This window comes from Protopterus annectens, chromosome 7.part0 (assembly GCF_019279795.1).
Source record: "Protopterus annectens isolate FY-2018-M chromosome 7.part0, PAN1.0, whole genome shotgun sequence".
NCBI lineage: Eukaryota > Metazoa > Chordata > Ceratodontiformes > Protopteridae > Protopterus > Protopterus annectens.
Genome location: NC_056739.1, coordinates 1,524,965,708 through 1,524,981,262, shown reverse-complemented (window position 1 = coordinate 1,524,981,262; position 15,555 = coordinate 1,524,965,708).

Below are 15,555 nucleotides of genomic sequence, written 5' to 3'. Positions count from 1 at the left end.
TCTTCTATTTATCTGGTTTCAAAAAAGACAACCAGGGCTTCTTGTTAGACAAATATGCAGATGACTGCAAACTGGGAGTAATTGTTAAAATCTGTCAGGTATCTGCACTCTTCAGAAGGATCTAGTGAATGACAATGGAATTAAATTGAATGCTAAAAGTGCACTATTGCTCCTTTTGGAAAACAGACACTGCCTACTAAATGAAAAGGTTGCCTGGGACCTGGATGCTAGGGTGGATAGTTTTCTCTTTTACCATCATGTGTCAACTGTAGTCAGCAAATCCTTCTAGTTAGCACAACTAGCAGCCAAAAAAATTTTCATCTAGGCTCAAAGATGTTATTGTTTCCCAGTATTCAGCACTGATCAAGCCCATTATATAGTTCAATGCTCCATTCCATATATAGCTCATTTGACATCTTAGCAATCTTGAAAGTATCAAGAGGATTAAAGTTCCTAGCACAAAAGATTTCTGGTATTAATAATTTTAGTTATCTGGAGAGATTGTTCTCTGTGTCTTATAGACTCCTGAGGGGTGACCTGTGCCTCATTTACCACTTCATTAGAGACCCCGGTAGTCCTTGACTTCCTGTATCTCAGTAAACCAAACATCTCAGCTAACATTAGAATGAAAAGTCTGAACCTTCATTTTCTGCAGATAAACAGAACTTGACAGAGAGAAAGATGCACCACCACTGCGTCCCCTTTCTCTGGAATAAACTTCCTCGACAGGTTAAACATGATTTAATATCTTCCTTTAGGTTAAACCTGGAGAACTGGAGTAATGCATTCAAATTTACCTGGAAATAACTTGCCTCTCTCTCCTTGAGTAAGAAGATAAAATCTGAGTGTGGGTATTAGCAAGGCATACATGGTCATTAGAATAAAATAGCCTTGAAACTCATATGAATCCTATAAAGCTATAGCATTCATCATTTAAAACAGTGATATTTTAGTATGGCTATCAAAAACTATAAATACAATTTGAATTTAGACATTGTGCAAAAGAAAAATATCTAAGTGCATAAATACAGGCTACATCAGTGACAGAGTCCATGGCTATCAACAAGAAGGTTAGACATTCATCTTTGTCAAAATACATAGGCATCAGATATGACAACTGGTAAAACTACCGGTACATTAGAACAACAGTACAGTTATGGATTAATGCTTTACATATGGCATGTTAAGGGAATAAGAGCTTAATGCTTGATCACTTTTTCCAAATAATTTTTACTGAAGAAATTTTGATAATGCAAAATAAACAAAAATGTAAAATCATGCACATAAACAGTAAGACAGATAAGTCACAATAAAGGAACCTATATACAATAATTATAAAATTAAAAGTTTTTGCCAAATTCAAATGGGATCTGTATCAGGTAGTGATTTAGTTATCACAGAAAACATGAATAATACCGGAATAGATTTGGGGGCACTGAAAGAACAACTCAGCAGAGGACACAGGATGACATATGGTTGGAAGGAGGATGAGGTATCAATAACATGGGTAGATAAAGTAAAAAGATACAAGTGAGAGAATACAAAAGCTGGGTAAATGCCTGGTATACACCTCAAGCGAAAAAAATGAAAAAAACAATGGTTAGACCACAGCTGAAGATATAAAAATGGAATTCTCCACACCAGGAAATAAATCACTTGCAGCTTCACAGTAGTGCCCTTTATAAAACCAAAGGTTGTGACTGAGATGTAGTAGTCAAAGTAGGAAACAATTCACTTGCAGTTTCACTCCAGCTGCCCTTTATTAAACAAAAGTAAGCGCTATCGCGATCTAAATCAACTGATCGCTTCTTCTGAAGGAATGATACAATCAGATAGGCAGGGGACTTTTCCTTGCAGAAATTGTACAGCATGTAATTATCTATATAATAAATCTACATATAAACATCCTATACTAGGATTTATAATTGATATAGATTTTTATGCTGACTGTAGAACACAAAACTTGGTTTATTTCAGCTTCTGCACTGTATGTCATGCCTTTTATATAGGCAAAACCAATAGGTGTCTAAAGGAACGTATCCTTGAACACCTCAGAGACATAAAAAATAAAAAAGACACAAGTGCTTTAGCAAAACATGTGGAAGAAGAAGATAGGAAGCATATTTTTAATTTCATGGTTTTAGAAATAATAAACAAAAGTAAGAGGGGAGGTGATATAAGGAATAAGGTAGAGGAAGCAGAACAAAGATGGATTTTATTACTTCAGGCAGATAGGTCTCCTGGATTGAACAATGCTGTTTCCTTGAAACCTTTTTTAAAATCTAGACCACTAAAACACTGAATAACATGGATTACTACATAAATGTGTTTGTTATAGGCATATTTTATTTTATTTTATGCAGAATACAAGGCAAATTGATATACTGATGTATGTAACTTTAATTAGTCTATGTCATAGTTCTATATGTGTTTTCATTGGTTGAAACATATTTTAAATATCATTGTTTTAACTGTTTTTTATGAGTCTGAAGAAGCGATCAGTTGATTTAGATCACGAAAGCGCTTACTTTTGTTTAATAAAGGGCAGCTGGAGTGAAACTACAAGTGAATTGTTTCCTACTTTGACTACTACATCTCAGTCACAACCTTTGGTTTTATAAAGGACACTACTGTGAAGCTGCAAGTGATTTATTTCCTGGCGTGGAGAATTCCATTTTTATATCTTCAGCTGTGGTCTAACCATTGTTTTTTTCATTTTTTGCTTAAAGTAAAAAGATACTTAGGAAAGAAATGACCAACTTCCCAGCCCAGTGCTTAACAATCAGCTGATGCGCATTCCCATCCTCTTGAGTCTTAACAAGATGAGCAGATTTGAAGCTGTACTATCTCTACCTCCTTGAGAAGATTCTAAACTCAATTAAACCTATCTGTTTATCACCCAGAGTAGGAGAAGACCACCAAGACCAGACAAGGGAAGCTGCTATTAAAAGGAAGTAATGCTCCTAGGAAGGATGGACAATTAGTGAAGCAGAAAGATTCCTAAACATAGCCTAGACATTTACTCTAAAATTATAAAACAATCACAAAGAAGGATCTAATAAGACAACATGAAAAGCCATAGAAGTTAACTGTTAAAAGTACGGGGGATAGAAAGTAATAAAATTATGCTCTTCAAGCAATAGAGTAATACCACCCTACAAAGCACATATTTCATTAAAAGAGAGTACTTATAACTAAAAACAGCAGTTTTAACAAATATTATGCCTGCAAGGTAATAATGTAGACATTTTATTAGGCAACTCCATCTGGGAATAGAAACAGGACTGATGATAACATCTTGGCAATGGGGAGAGGTTAGGAATCAAGCAATGGCAATGAAGCTAAGCAGTTTTCATGAGAGCTACACATGCAGCTCTATAATGCAGATCTTTTATTAAATAAGTCCTTCTGGGAATAGAGATAGAACTAATAATCATGTCCTTTTAATGGGGGTGGGGCAGTGGATCAAGCCTTAGCAGCCAAGAACACCACTGACAATAGACATTATTCCTGCAGGATTATACTGCAGAACGTTTATTTGACAAGACCTTCTTGGAATAGATCGTGCCTGGTTTGAAGAAGACTCAAATATAGTCATAAATGGAGCTTGATTTTTTTTTATCATGTGGGAAACAAATTTTACACATACGCCATTTACTAGTCAGAGTGCAGTAAAGGTACTGATGAAAATTATATGACTTTTTTGTTGGTTGGTTGGTTGCTTAGTAACCAATCCAAAACATTACTGGCAACAAAAGACAGCCAAGGCTAAAACTGATAAATATGTGACAACAATTTATGTATCAACTTTTTGTTGGAAACAGTTTAGTCTGACTGTTAACAGCTGGCAAATTAATTTGGCACTTTAGAACAGTCATTAGATATGTATATGTTTAGTCTTAGTGAAGGATTTTTAGATTAAAAGCAGACCACTTTTGTCTGTCTGTTTCAAAACTGCAACTGCATTTCATTTTAAAAATCTTAAAAAAGAAAAAAAAAATGTTAGCTGTTTACTATAGTTTTCCACCCCAGACCAAGTCCAGCCCTCTCCAGAAAAACAAGGATAAATTACAAATTAGCCAGTGTAGATGATCCCTGAAGTGACACTGAGAGGTACCCACTATGAACATGTGAAGTCGCAGAAACCAAAAAAAATTATTTATGAACTTCAAATACAGTTTTAAAGTAATTGGAAATCTCCACCTACTCCTACAGCATTGCATTTACTCTGACTTACTCATTCATTTGTTAACCAAGTGAGCTAGCACAATGTAGCATTTTCAGTTATAACATAGACATAAGCAAACTGGTTTAGTTTAATACATATAGTAAATACACTCAAAATGCAGTATATTTATTGCATACAGTGTCAAGGAAAAACACAAAAGGTTAAATAAGGCATCAGTGATGGCATAACAGAAGCATTTGTATTACCATACAATAATAAGTTAAAACACAGTTGAAAATCAAAACAAACTGTCTAGGAGGAAAAAGCCAGGACGCAAGACTAGAAATACCATTCTAAAGCTGCTCTGCAGTATTTATTTATTTTTTTTTGTGATGGGCTAATTATAATAAACTATACCCCAAATATATTTTGTTGAGGCTTTATTAGTTTTAGGAAATTAGGTAATTTATCTATATTATGTGTGATTTTTTTCAAAATTTCTTGTCAGCATCTTTGTTTGGAAATATTGGAAAAAACTAATTCCACTAAATATCTATCTTAGGAGTTTATCAACTATCTAGGAACTAACTATAAAAACAGATGCATTTGATACTGTGCTGGATCATGCTCAAGGAAACTGGAATAAACAAATGTTTATTAATTAATAAACTTGCTATAACAACAAAGTATCCAGTTGAGCAACATGCAATCATCTCGGATTAATATTAAAGGAAGAGTAGGAGAGGAGGAAATTCTGACAAAATTTCTGCTGAAACAAAACAATTGGCTTATTAACAAAGTGGTTATCCCAGAAAACAATGAACATACAGATAACATCAGAATTTTTGTATTTTAGAAAACATGGAATGAGACAACATGGTTAATATCATTGCTGTTGGTTACTTAAAATACTTATTCTACCAGAATGAACTTTGATACCAAAAAGGCTCACACATCTCACACGAAACATTCACCCAAGAAGTGTTCTCCTCCAAGATCAATTATAGTCAAATTGATATAACATCTATACAGCAGCTTATCTTGAAAGCAGCTTGGAGAAATTATCCTCCTAGAGTAGGTTCTCAACAAAGGTTATGGAGAAAAAAATCTCATTAGCCTTTTAGTAAATCACTAAAGAAACATGTAATAAAAGCATACATTATTTTTCAGCTAAAAATTAAACTATTTTTATCAAATTAGCAAAACACTTTTAATTCAATACACGAAGATAATTTCTTTTGTTTAAACCAACAATATTGTCAAAACATCAAAAGAAATGGAATTTCTCTTCCTTTATAAAACATGCAGAAAAATGCTCAAAAACTTAGTTTCTTAAAAAAAAATCTAAATTAATGTTGTGGAACTTTAACTGATGCAGTAATAGTTAATATGTGCATTCAACATATGTGAAGCTAAAGCTATATATTTTTTATTGTCATTCCTTCAGTCATAAGATTTTGTGTGCTTGACAAAGAAAGCTAAAGTGTTTCAATCAAAATAGCAAAGAAAAGATAAAATAAACTTTAGGTTTAAGAAATTTATGTTCCCCATAAAATTGTGATAATTGAATTTTCATTTTTCACTTAGTTAAAGGAGCAATGCAGTAAAAGAAGATCTACATCAGAGATGAGCCAAATTTAGAAGGTTTAAGAGGCATGATCTACCTTTGAGGTAGCCAGATTCTGCAGGGTTAAACGAGATGAGATTCTTAATATCACAACTAATGAGTTTGTCTGTGATGCACTCCATAACTTTACAGATCTGTTTTTTCTAAATTTTCTCTATTGTGTTGGTTTTATTTTTACAGGTATGCTAATGTTAAAACAGAATTTTATAGTGCTTCTTGACTTGAAGAAATATGAGTAACCATACAGTCTAGATGAACAAAATCATTCATATGTATCATAGAATTGTTATATATGATAGCATTCTATAATAATACACATAAAAGTCTTGAATGTCTTCTCACTGAACATAAATGGCATTAACAGTGAATAAAAAAGAGGAAATGTGTTTACATTTCTCAATTTAAGTAAAGCAAAGGCTATATTTAATAGAAACACATCTTCTACTGAGTGATATAAATAGGTTAAGCTCTGAAGCTTATGTTGTACTTTTCATCTCATTATCTAAGGAGAAAGGGAGAAGTTCCGCTATTTTATGGAAGAAAACAGTAATACTACCTAACATTTTAAGAGTGATGTTAAACTGATATTCTCAATGAAAACCGATAAAAGACATAATTGTGTGAAGTGTACTGAATTTTAAGAAATGGGGCAAATATTCTATGTAACATCTAGATATATTATTAAATAATATGAAAGGTAGTTTAGCATTAACAGGTAATTTTAATAGTGCTGTAGAAAAAAATAGACATATATGTAATCATGGATCCAAGAATTTCTTATTTAGCTAAAGCACATAAAACTCTATACAGATTCAAAGATGTAAATGTTTTTGGTGATATTGATTCTTTTATGCCCATTATTCATATGCATTTGGTATTCAGACAAGAATAGAAATCATTTATTTTCTGATTATTCACATACTAAACTGAATTTAGTTAAATTATTTCCTGAAACATATCTGAACACAATACTATTTATTTACAGCTATCAGTCTTTCATAATAAATTCTCCACAATTACAATATCCTTTTATATAACTAAATTAAAATGAGTATTGGAATGGTATCAAAACTAATTTCAGGACTATATGAAGTTTAGTTATAGCAGGAAAGTTAATTGTATACTTTTGTTGCAGTCATTGAAAGAAACCATTATTTTAAAATCAAATTTTGTGTCAAAATAACATAAATGATGAGGGTTGGCATAATGGTTAAGGTCTTCACCTTACTGGTACAAGCTACAATATTATTGGCAAGGCTTGTAATAGTCTGCAAACTGATTGCATTAACTTATAAAGAGCTTTTGGAGACTATGCTAAAAGTTCAAATAATGATAAATCCTTAAACTTAATGAAATAAATAAACAAACAAACAAACAAACAAACAAACAAACAAACAAATAAATAAATAAATACTTGCCAAAGAGTATAAAATCATAAAGTGAAAGCTGCTCTGGAAAAATAATAAATTACATTCAAATCAAATAAATTGCACTTGTTGACTAAGATCTAAATGTATGCCCATAATAATATCAAATGTAGTCAAATAGCAAGTATAAGCATTCCATGTAGAAATAAGAAGTTAACTGATATAGAAAATATTCTTAAAGTCTGTAAGAATTACTATGAGATAAATAAAAATATACCAGTATAACAGATGATGAGAAATTAAACTGATTTTTAATTTCAAACATAAAATGTAAACTGTCTAAAGGAAAAATACTCAAATTACTACAAAATATCACAGTGCTAAAAAAAAAAATACATGAATTACTCAACACTTAAATGTTCATCAAGTGATCAGGCACAACTTCAACAAAGTACTCAAGAAAAATGGCTGTACAATTTTTAACTCATGCTTAACACCAAAAAGACCAAATTATTACTTTTCTTTCTCAAATATCTATCCTACAAAAAAGTAACTATAAAATACATTCCCTTAAAAATACCAATATCAAACTGGTCTCTCAGAAAACTATTAGGTTTGGTTATATATGACAACCTCAGATTTGACTTCCACATACATAATACCTTAAAAACACACACACATCAAAAAATGTGTTTACTCTAAAGAGCAGAATATTTCCAAAACCCTACATATAGAATCACCCTAGCCAATAACTCTCTCCTGCCTTCACTTCTCTATGGTACTCCCATCCTTATAAAACTCCAGACATCACTTGTACAAAATTTTAACAATGCTATAACAAAGATGCTCAATTTGCAGCCAATACTCATTATCAATCCCATCACTGTACTGTATTAAAGACAATTAACTATCTTGAACTACCCCACTACTTAAATGCACACAGCTGCTCTCCAAATGTAAAATTATTCATTACCCTGCTGGCTGCTCTGATCAACAAGTAACCCTACAAATATACTTCCCTAAACATCCACTGCAATGCAATGACCAAACACAACTCACTGTCCATAAATCATCTAAATCTACAGGATACTGTCTATATTCCTGCTCTGTCTCAAAATCTTCAAATACTATTTCTATAGCTATCAGGACAGATCCTTCCCTTCAATCCTTCAAATTTTCCCTAAAAGACTTATTATCCAAATCATGGCTTGTTCATGTTCCACACCATGGTAGTTATATACAACACATTAATATTTAACTTCACTTCACATTATCTTTAGTATCTCCCACTATCCTCCATTTATCACTACTCCATCTCTGCTATCTAACCTCTCGGTCTACTACTTTAGTATCATCCTGTATTATCTCCACTGTTACCTCTACTAAGAAACCTCTCACTCTACTTACTGTAATGCAATATCTCCACTGCTACCTTTATTATCAAACCTGTTACTCTGTTTCTCATACTATCTATAGTATTTCCTCTGATAACTTTATTGTTTGCTATTATGCTCAAATATCTCCATCTCCCACTCTTACACTGCATAGTTTTCAAGACAGAATTGTTTTCTGCATTTGCTTTTTTAATGCATCCTATCTTGAGTTTTAAAGCTCTGTACAAACAAAGCTTATCTTAGAAGCATCACGTATATAGCATAATGACTGTTAGTCATTGTATATAGAGTAACAATTTTGACCCTTCTTGTTCTGTGTTACTGCTGTAAGCACAAAATGTTATTTTAAGTTTATAATGAATACCTGTCTTTCATGCTTTCTGTAATATAGCTATATTATTTCAATGGTTTCCTGCATGTGCTGTTTTGTAAGCATTTTTTGTTTTATATAGTACAAGACCTACATTGTATGAGATCATATACTCTGAATAAATGTCAATCATCCAGAGTTTTTCTCCCTGATCCTCTGCTGAAAATGGGCAGTAACCTAATCAACACATCCTCGCAAACAAATGTCAAAATAAAAAATAAATAAATTCAAACATCTAATAGTTAAAAGATAATAGAGTCATAACGTAACTGGGATAATTCCTGGTATATGTAATATACTCAAAAAACATAATTTTATTGTTTAAAATGTTTACATTAGATGAATAAATCTACTGTATCCCTCTCTCATGGAAATATTCTTTAATTATTCTAATTTTAAAATCCAATAAAGTTGCAAATTCCCATTCCTCATATTCTTCTTAATGCAGATTATAAGATTTTATCTCTATTTTGTCTGGCTGATTTAAAGAGATAATACGATTTATTATTAATGATAATTAAAGAGAATGTAACATTAAGAGCCATACTCAAGATAATATCAAAAAATATTGACTTCAAAAGGCTTTGCAAACTATAATAAACCAAAATAATCAGTAGATTTTCTAGATATTGTAAAAAAAAAACATTTGATTCAATTAACTGAAAATTTGTTTTTTAAAACATTAGAAAAATTTGATTTCCCATATATATTCAAATATATGTTAAAAACTTATCAGAATATAACATACAACAAAATATGTTAATTATGTTTCTAATACTATTAACATTGTTCACCCCTGGCTTAGTACCATGCCCATCATAGATAGGGGCAATAAGTAGATGTCCCAACATTTCCTTGTGCTGTCTGCCTTTGGACTAATCATACACAAAACATAAGGGCTAAAGTCTTCCATGGGAATGTAAGGCTAGGCTTCTTAAAATCCTCACAGATCAAGAGCCTATTAATAAGGATACCCACTATCTTCATTATCCTTTGTGCAAGCTACTGAACCTGTGGCAAATTACATAATACTGAATAGAAATAAAAAAGTTTTAAAATAAATAATTGTTATTTAAAAGTTCATCTCTTTACACATGAAACACAACTGACCATTAAATATATCAATTCATCAATTTTTCTTTTGACTAACTTATTGGGAGCTTAAGCAGAGCTTATAGTGATTCAAATTATGCTAAATGCAATCAACTAGCAGATCACAGTATGCTACAGAACCCCTCCCCCATATCTCCAGAAAATCACACTGCATTCCTAAATATTCTCTATGAACTTCCTGTAAGTAGAAACACTGTTATCCAAGGTGATTTTATTGACCTACTGATTATCTGGGGGACCTATATCACCAAACTAGGATATGCACAAACATTTTTAATTTTGTAAACAGAAATTCCCCGGACCAGATTGTTATTGAACCTACTAGAAAAGAGAAAATACTTGATCTGATTATAACAAATGTATCACCTGTATGTATTATCCCCAAGGTATACAGCTCACTGATCAAGTCAGACAACAAGCTAGTAACCTTCTCCATCAATATAGCCAAACAGTCAGAAACAAATACCATAGAATTCCAGGACTTCAAATGTAGAAATCTCCTATAATTATATGATGAAATCTCTAAATTGTAATGTAACGGTATCACTCTTAATTTTAATATTGCAAAGAGTTATGCAGAAAAATTGTACTTTTACCTGGACAAATGTATTAAATTGTTGGTCCCGACTAGATCCAAGCAAATTGAGAGGTTTAAAAGCAAACCAGCATGGTGGTCCTCAAGCATTAATACACTATGTAATAAAAAGAAGAAACTATTAAAGTTAGCTAAAAAAACAAAAAAAAAAAAAACAAAAAACAAAAAAAAACAAAGGCATTCCATAAACTTAGAATAGCTGCAGAAGCCAAAGAGCAAAGACAACTATGAATCTTTCTTTAGTTTTGTTAGAAAAATAGGAAATAGCACCCATCAGTTCTCCACGTTTATTCATAAAGGTGCTAAGTTTTCCAGTCCAGTGGCAGATTAAGTGCCAACTTCACTCTAGATACAGTTGTTTCCAAACCCATTTATCCTGATGGAATCAGGCTGACAACCATAATTTCAAGAGCATGTACTCTACAAAATGAAAAAAAATATTTCACCCACAGGGCCTGACAACTTGCCTTATTAATTGTACTAAACAAGCACTGGTGGGTCCATTGCTCATCCTCTCCAACCTAACACTAGCAGCTTTGTCCCATCAGAGTGGCACACAGCTGTTGTAATGCCACTCCACACTGGTGTCCCCACCATAGTACCTGGGAATTACAGACCCATCAGCCTAACATGTCTTGTGTCCAAAGCCAGAGAACATATCATAACTGACTTAATTAATTATATCAAAAATCTTATCAGACCCAGCTCTGAGCAGTGTGCATTTGTCAAGATTTGTTGAATTTGTGAACTTCTTTAAGAGGGATGTTCAGACCTTGCTAAGCCATTCAATACTATTCTACTTCAACTATAATAAACAAGTTGAAGGAGCTCCATGTTGACCTTTATGTGGTTAGGTGGATAGCCAAATGGCTTAGAAACAGGACTCACACACTAAGCGTAGGGGGTGCATTCTGTGTGAGCATGAAAGTGACCAGTGGAGTTCTGCAGGGATCTGCACTCTGACTTCTGCTGTTCAGAATCTACTTTTCAGATTGCCACTTATCAAATGAGGATCTTTGGTTAAAAACCTCATGAATAATTGGAAGCTGCGAGTCATCATCAAGTCCCCTTCTGACATACAGACTCTCTAGCAGGAGGATGCCCTTGTCAATATTTGGTGTACTAAAAATGGGGTCAAAATGAATGCAAAAAGTATAACACTGTAGTATATGGTAAGCAGCCCCTAGATCCAGCTAATAGCATATATGTAACATACCACTTCAAAATGAAAAGGTCATGAAAGACCTTGGTATCGTGGTGGACAGCTCCTTTATGTTTGAGCATTACAACAGTGGTTAGGAAATCCTTATAAGTTACTCAGCTCTTAGCAAATGGCATTCCTTGCAGATTAAAAGAAGTCCTCACCTCATTGTGACCCACAGTTATTAGAACTGTCTTTAAGAATAACACTCACTTTGTCATGTACCTTACTGAACATATCAGGCAATTGTAAAGACCCCTGAAGTTTGTACCTAAAAATATCAAGGGCTTAAAAGACTGGTAGATTTATCCCTATATGTAGCTTCATACAGACTCCTTAGGGGTGATGTGTGTCTTGATTATAGAGATATAAGAGATCCAGTAGTCCAAGAACTCTTACACTTTAATAAATTAAACAGCATAACTAACATTAGGGCCAGAGATCTATGTGCAACAAATAAATAAGACAAGAAGAAGGGACAGATTTGTAATGCAGTGCCTACCCCTTGTCTGTATAAAACTCCTTCACCAAGTTAAGCAGTGTGACACACTGTCTGCCTTTGAAAAAGGAGCTGGACAAATGGAGGAATATTTATAAAGTCATCCAGCCTAAGGGTGGGTACTGGCAAGGTAGAAATGATCACTGCTCAATTGCCTTGCAATTCTTATGATGATCTTAAGATGTTATTTAAAATGTAGCCATAGGAAGATTAACACATTGTTAATAAACCAAAGAACACCCCCACACTACAATTACATAAAAGATATTAGAATTATACTAAAATTAAAAATGAAATATAACTAAAGAATTTAGTAAAACTGCTAAAATAAACATAATACCTTAATTAATAAAACAAAAACATCAGCACTGGATTGAAATAAAATATATTTTCACCGGAAGACTTGACTGATGTACATTACTGTTATATTACTACCAAAGATTTTATATGTAATTCAGTTATATTACCTGTACCAAATAAAAATCAATATGAAATACTAAATAATGTGCTCCTTAAATTTCTCTGTTGTCCTAATAGACACAGAATTGCACAAAACCACCTAATTAGACCATGGAACAAAAGGGAATAGGATTTCATGGCATTGAATTATACACATTAGTGTCTTAATGTTTTTAATAAAACAAACAAAACCTAATATTTTAGATACTTGGGCAGATTCAATAAAGTCTACATGGTCCATTTAGACAGTGTGTGCGTTGCACTGTCTTGGATTCAATAAGCGGCTCTAAACAGTGTGTAGAGCTGTGCAGAGCCATGCAAACAAGGTAAACACAGTGGTATGCAAATTACAGCATAAGCAGCTGAATTGTATGCCAATCAACCAATCCAAGATGGATGGAGCTATTCAACAAGCTATGAAGCAACCGTGTAGACTCAATGCATGCTTTCCCTGTGAATTCCAAAACCCATTGGAATACAGCCATGGAAAGGAGTCTACACAGAAACAATGCTAGGGGTTGCTGTTGTTTTAATTCATGTGTATGTGCAACAGGCTGAAGTCTATACTGCTGATGCTAATAGACCAAGGCCAAGAGGGAGAAGAGTTTTCAGACCCCAGTTAACTTATCACAATATACATGACTTGGAAATTGTAGAGCACTATATTTGTTGCTCTCAACTCAGAGCCAGGGCAAACAGAGGGGAAACCATCCCAGTGGAAACAAAGGTAGGTGTAGCACTTAGAATGTTAGCTACAGGTACCTTTCAGAGACCAACAGGGGACATGCTGGGGGTATCCTAGGCATCAGCATCCAGGATCCTCCATCAACTCCTGAATGCAGTACTCCAACATGCTAGTGACCACATATATTTCCCTGTACTCCTGAGGATATGACCAGAAATATGCATGAGTTCTACCCCGTAGCACACTATCCTGAATTACTGTGTATCATAGGTTGCACACATATAGAAATTAAAGCATCATCTAAGGAACAGGGAAGGCTCTACATAAATAAAAGGGGTTTCCACTGTATTAACTGCCAAGTCATGTGTAATTTCAAGGGAATCATCATGAACATATGTGTTGGCAACCCGAGCAGTTACCACAACTCACATATCTGGCACATCTCCCAACTGTATCAGATGCTCACTGGGGGGATATCTCACAAGGTCATTTACTGGGGGATGCAAGTAGTGTACTAGAACCATAGCTGATGACACCCATCAGAAATGCACACACACCTGATGAAGAATGTCATAATGAGGCACACACTCAAACCAGAAATAGTATAAAGCATGTGTTTGGGCTGCTGACGTCACGGTTCCAGTGCCTAGACAGATCTGAAGGAGCTCTGCAGTACAATCCATGTACATGTTCTGAAATATTCATAGTATGTGCCATGCTACACAACATCATCCTGAGAAAACAGCTTCAGCAGGATCAACAAGGGGAAAGGTCACACATCTCACCATCAATAGCAAGGTCACCACAGCCACACATAGGTGAGGAGTCAGAGAGGGAACCAGCAGCTGTTGTGGGTGTAGGCAGATGTAGGCATGCTCAATATGCCCTTGCCTTGGCTAAGAGACAATGCATAGCACACTCACTCACCACCTAATGGGCTAAAACCTTCCTCCTATGCACATACATATAGTAACATTGATGCTAGGTGACAGTCACAATCTTTACCTACCCATGTAATGGCTGTGTATTGCTTGCATTACACACAGTTAGCCCTGGATTACAACTGTTGCAACTGCTGGATTTACAAGGTAAATGTCAAACCTGGAGTGTATTGTGTGATAATATGAATGACTGGCATATCCTTGCATGTTGTTACTTGGTAGTGTAAGTAAGTAAATGGTAGGTGATTTGTACAGAAATGAACTTAACATGTGACAGCAGAGATTTATATGACTTATATGTGTCCATTATTAAGTAGTAGTCCTCAGGCAGCAAAGATACACACAGTCACACCTTTCAAAAGTAGTGATGGTCACCTCATGCTCTCAGTTTAGCACAATACATTTGTACTGGAAAATCATTAAAGAGAGATGTTAGAACAAATTGATAAACATTTCAGTTTCTGACTTCACAACCCTCACGAGATCATTAACAATACTAACGGAAAAAAGTCTGAAGCTATCAACTTTATAACTTTCTAAGACCAATATAAATCAAAGGTACAACAGAGGAGCGGTTTGAAAAAGGTTTAATATCTAGAAAAATAAAGACATTGTCAAGAGACATTGAAGCTTATAAGAATTTGTCTGCTTATTCACATTTTGTTTCATGGAATTATCAACATATACCTGAAGCAGTAAATGGGTGTTCCACCTTTAGGACTGGGGAAGAAGAGCCGACAGCCAAGGCGGTGACATCAGAAAGGAATGGAACTAAGAAAGAGACTGAAAAAAGAAGTAGCAGTTTGCAGAGCAAGGTATTAGTGTTCAGTGAAGCTTCTTCATCATTACAGGTTAAAAATACTTTGATGAATTACCTTTATATTCATCTACAAAGACTTCCATTGAAGGAGTACCTTTAGGAGCTTGGTCTAAGTTTTTTCACAGCAGAAGGAGGACGACAACAAGAGCAGATGGAAATTGCCAGCAACAGTGAAGGGAAAATGAATTCATACTCATATATGTTGTGAGTAGAATTGGTAACATTTACAATTTATCCAATAAGACTTTTAGAGATGAACAATTATACATTCTGAGGTTAGGAATAAATTTTGTGCCTACAAAAAGGATGGACTTAA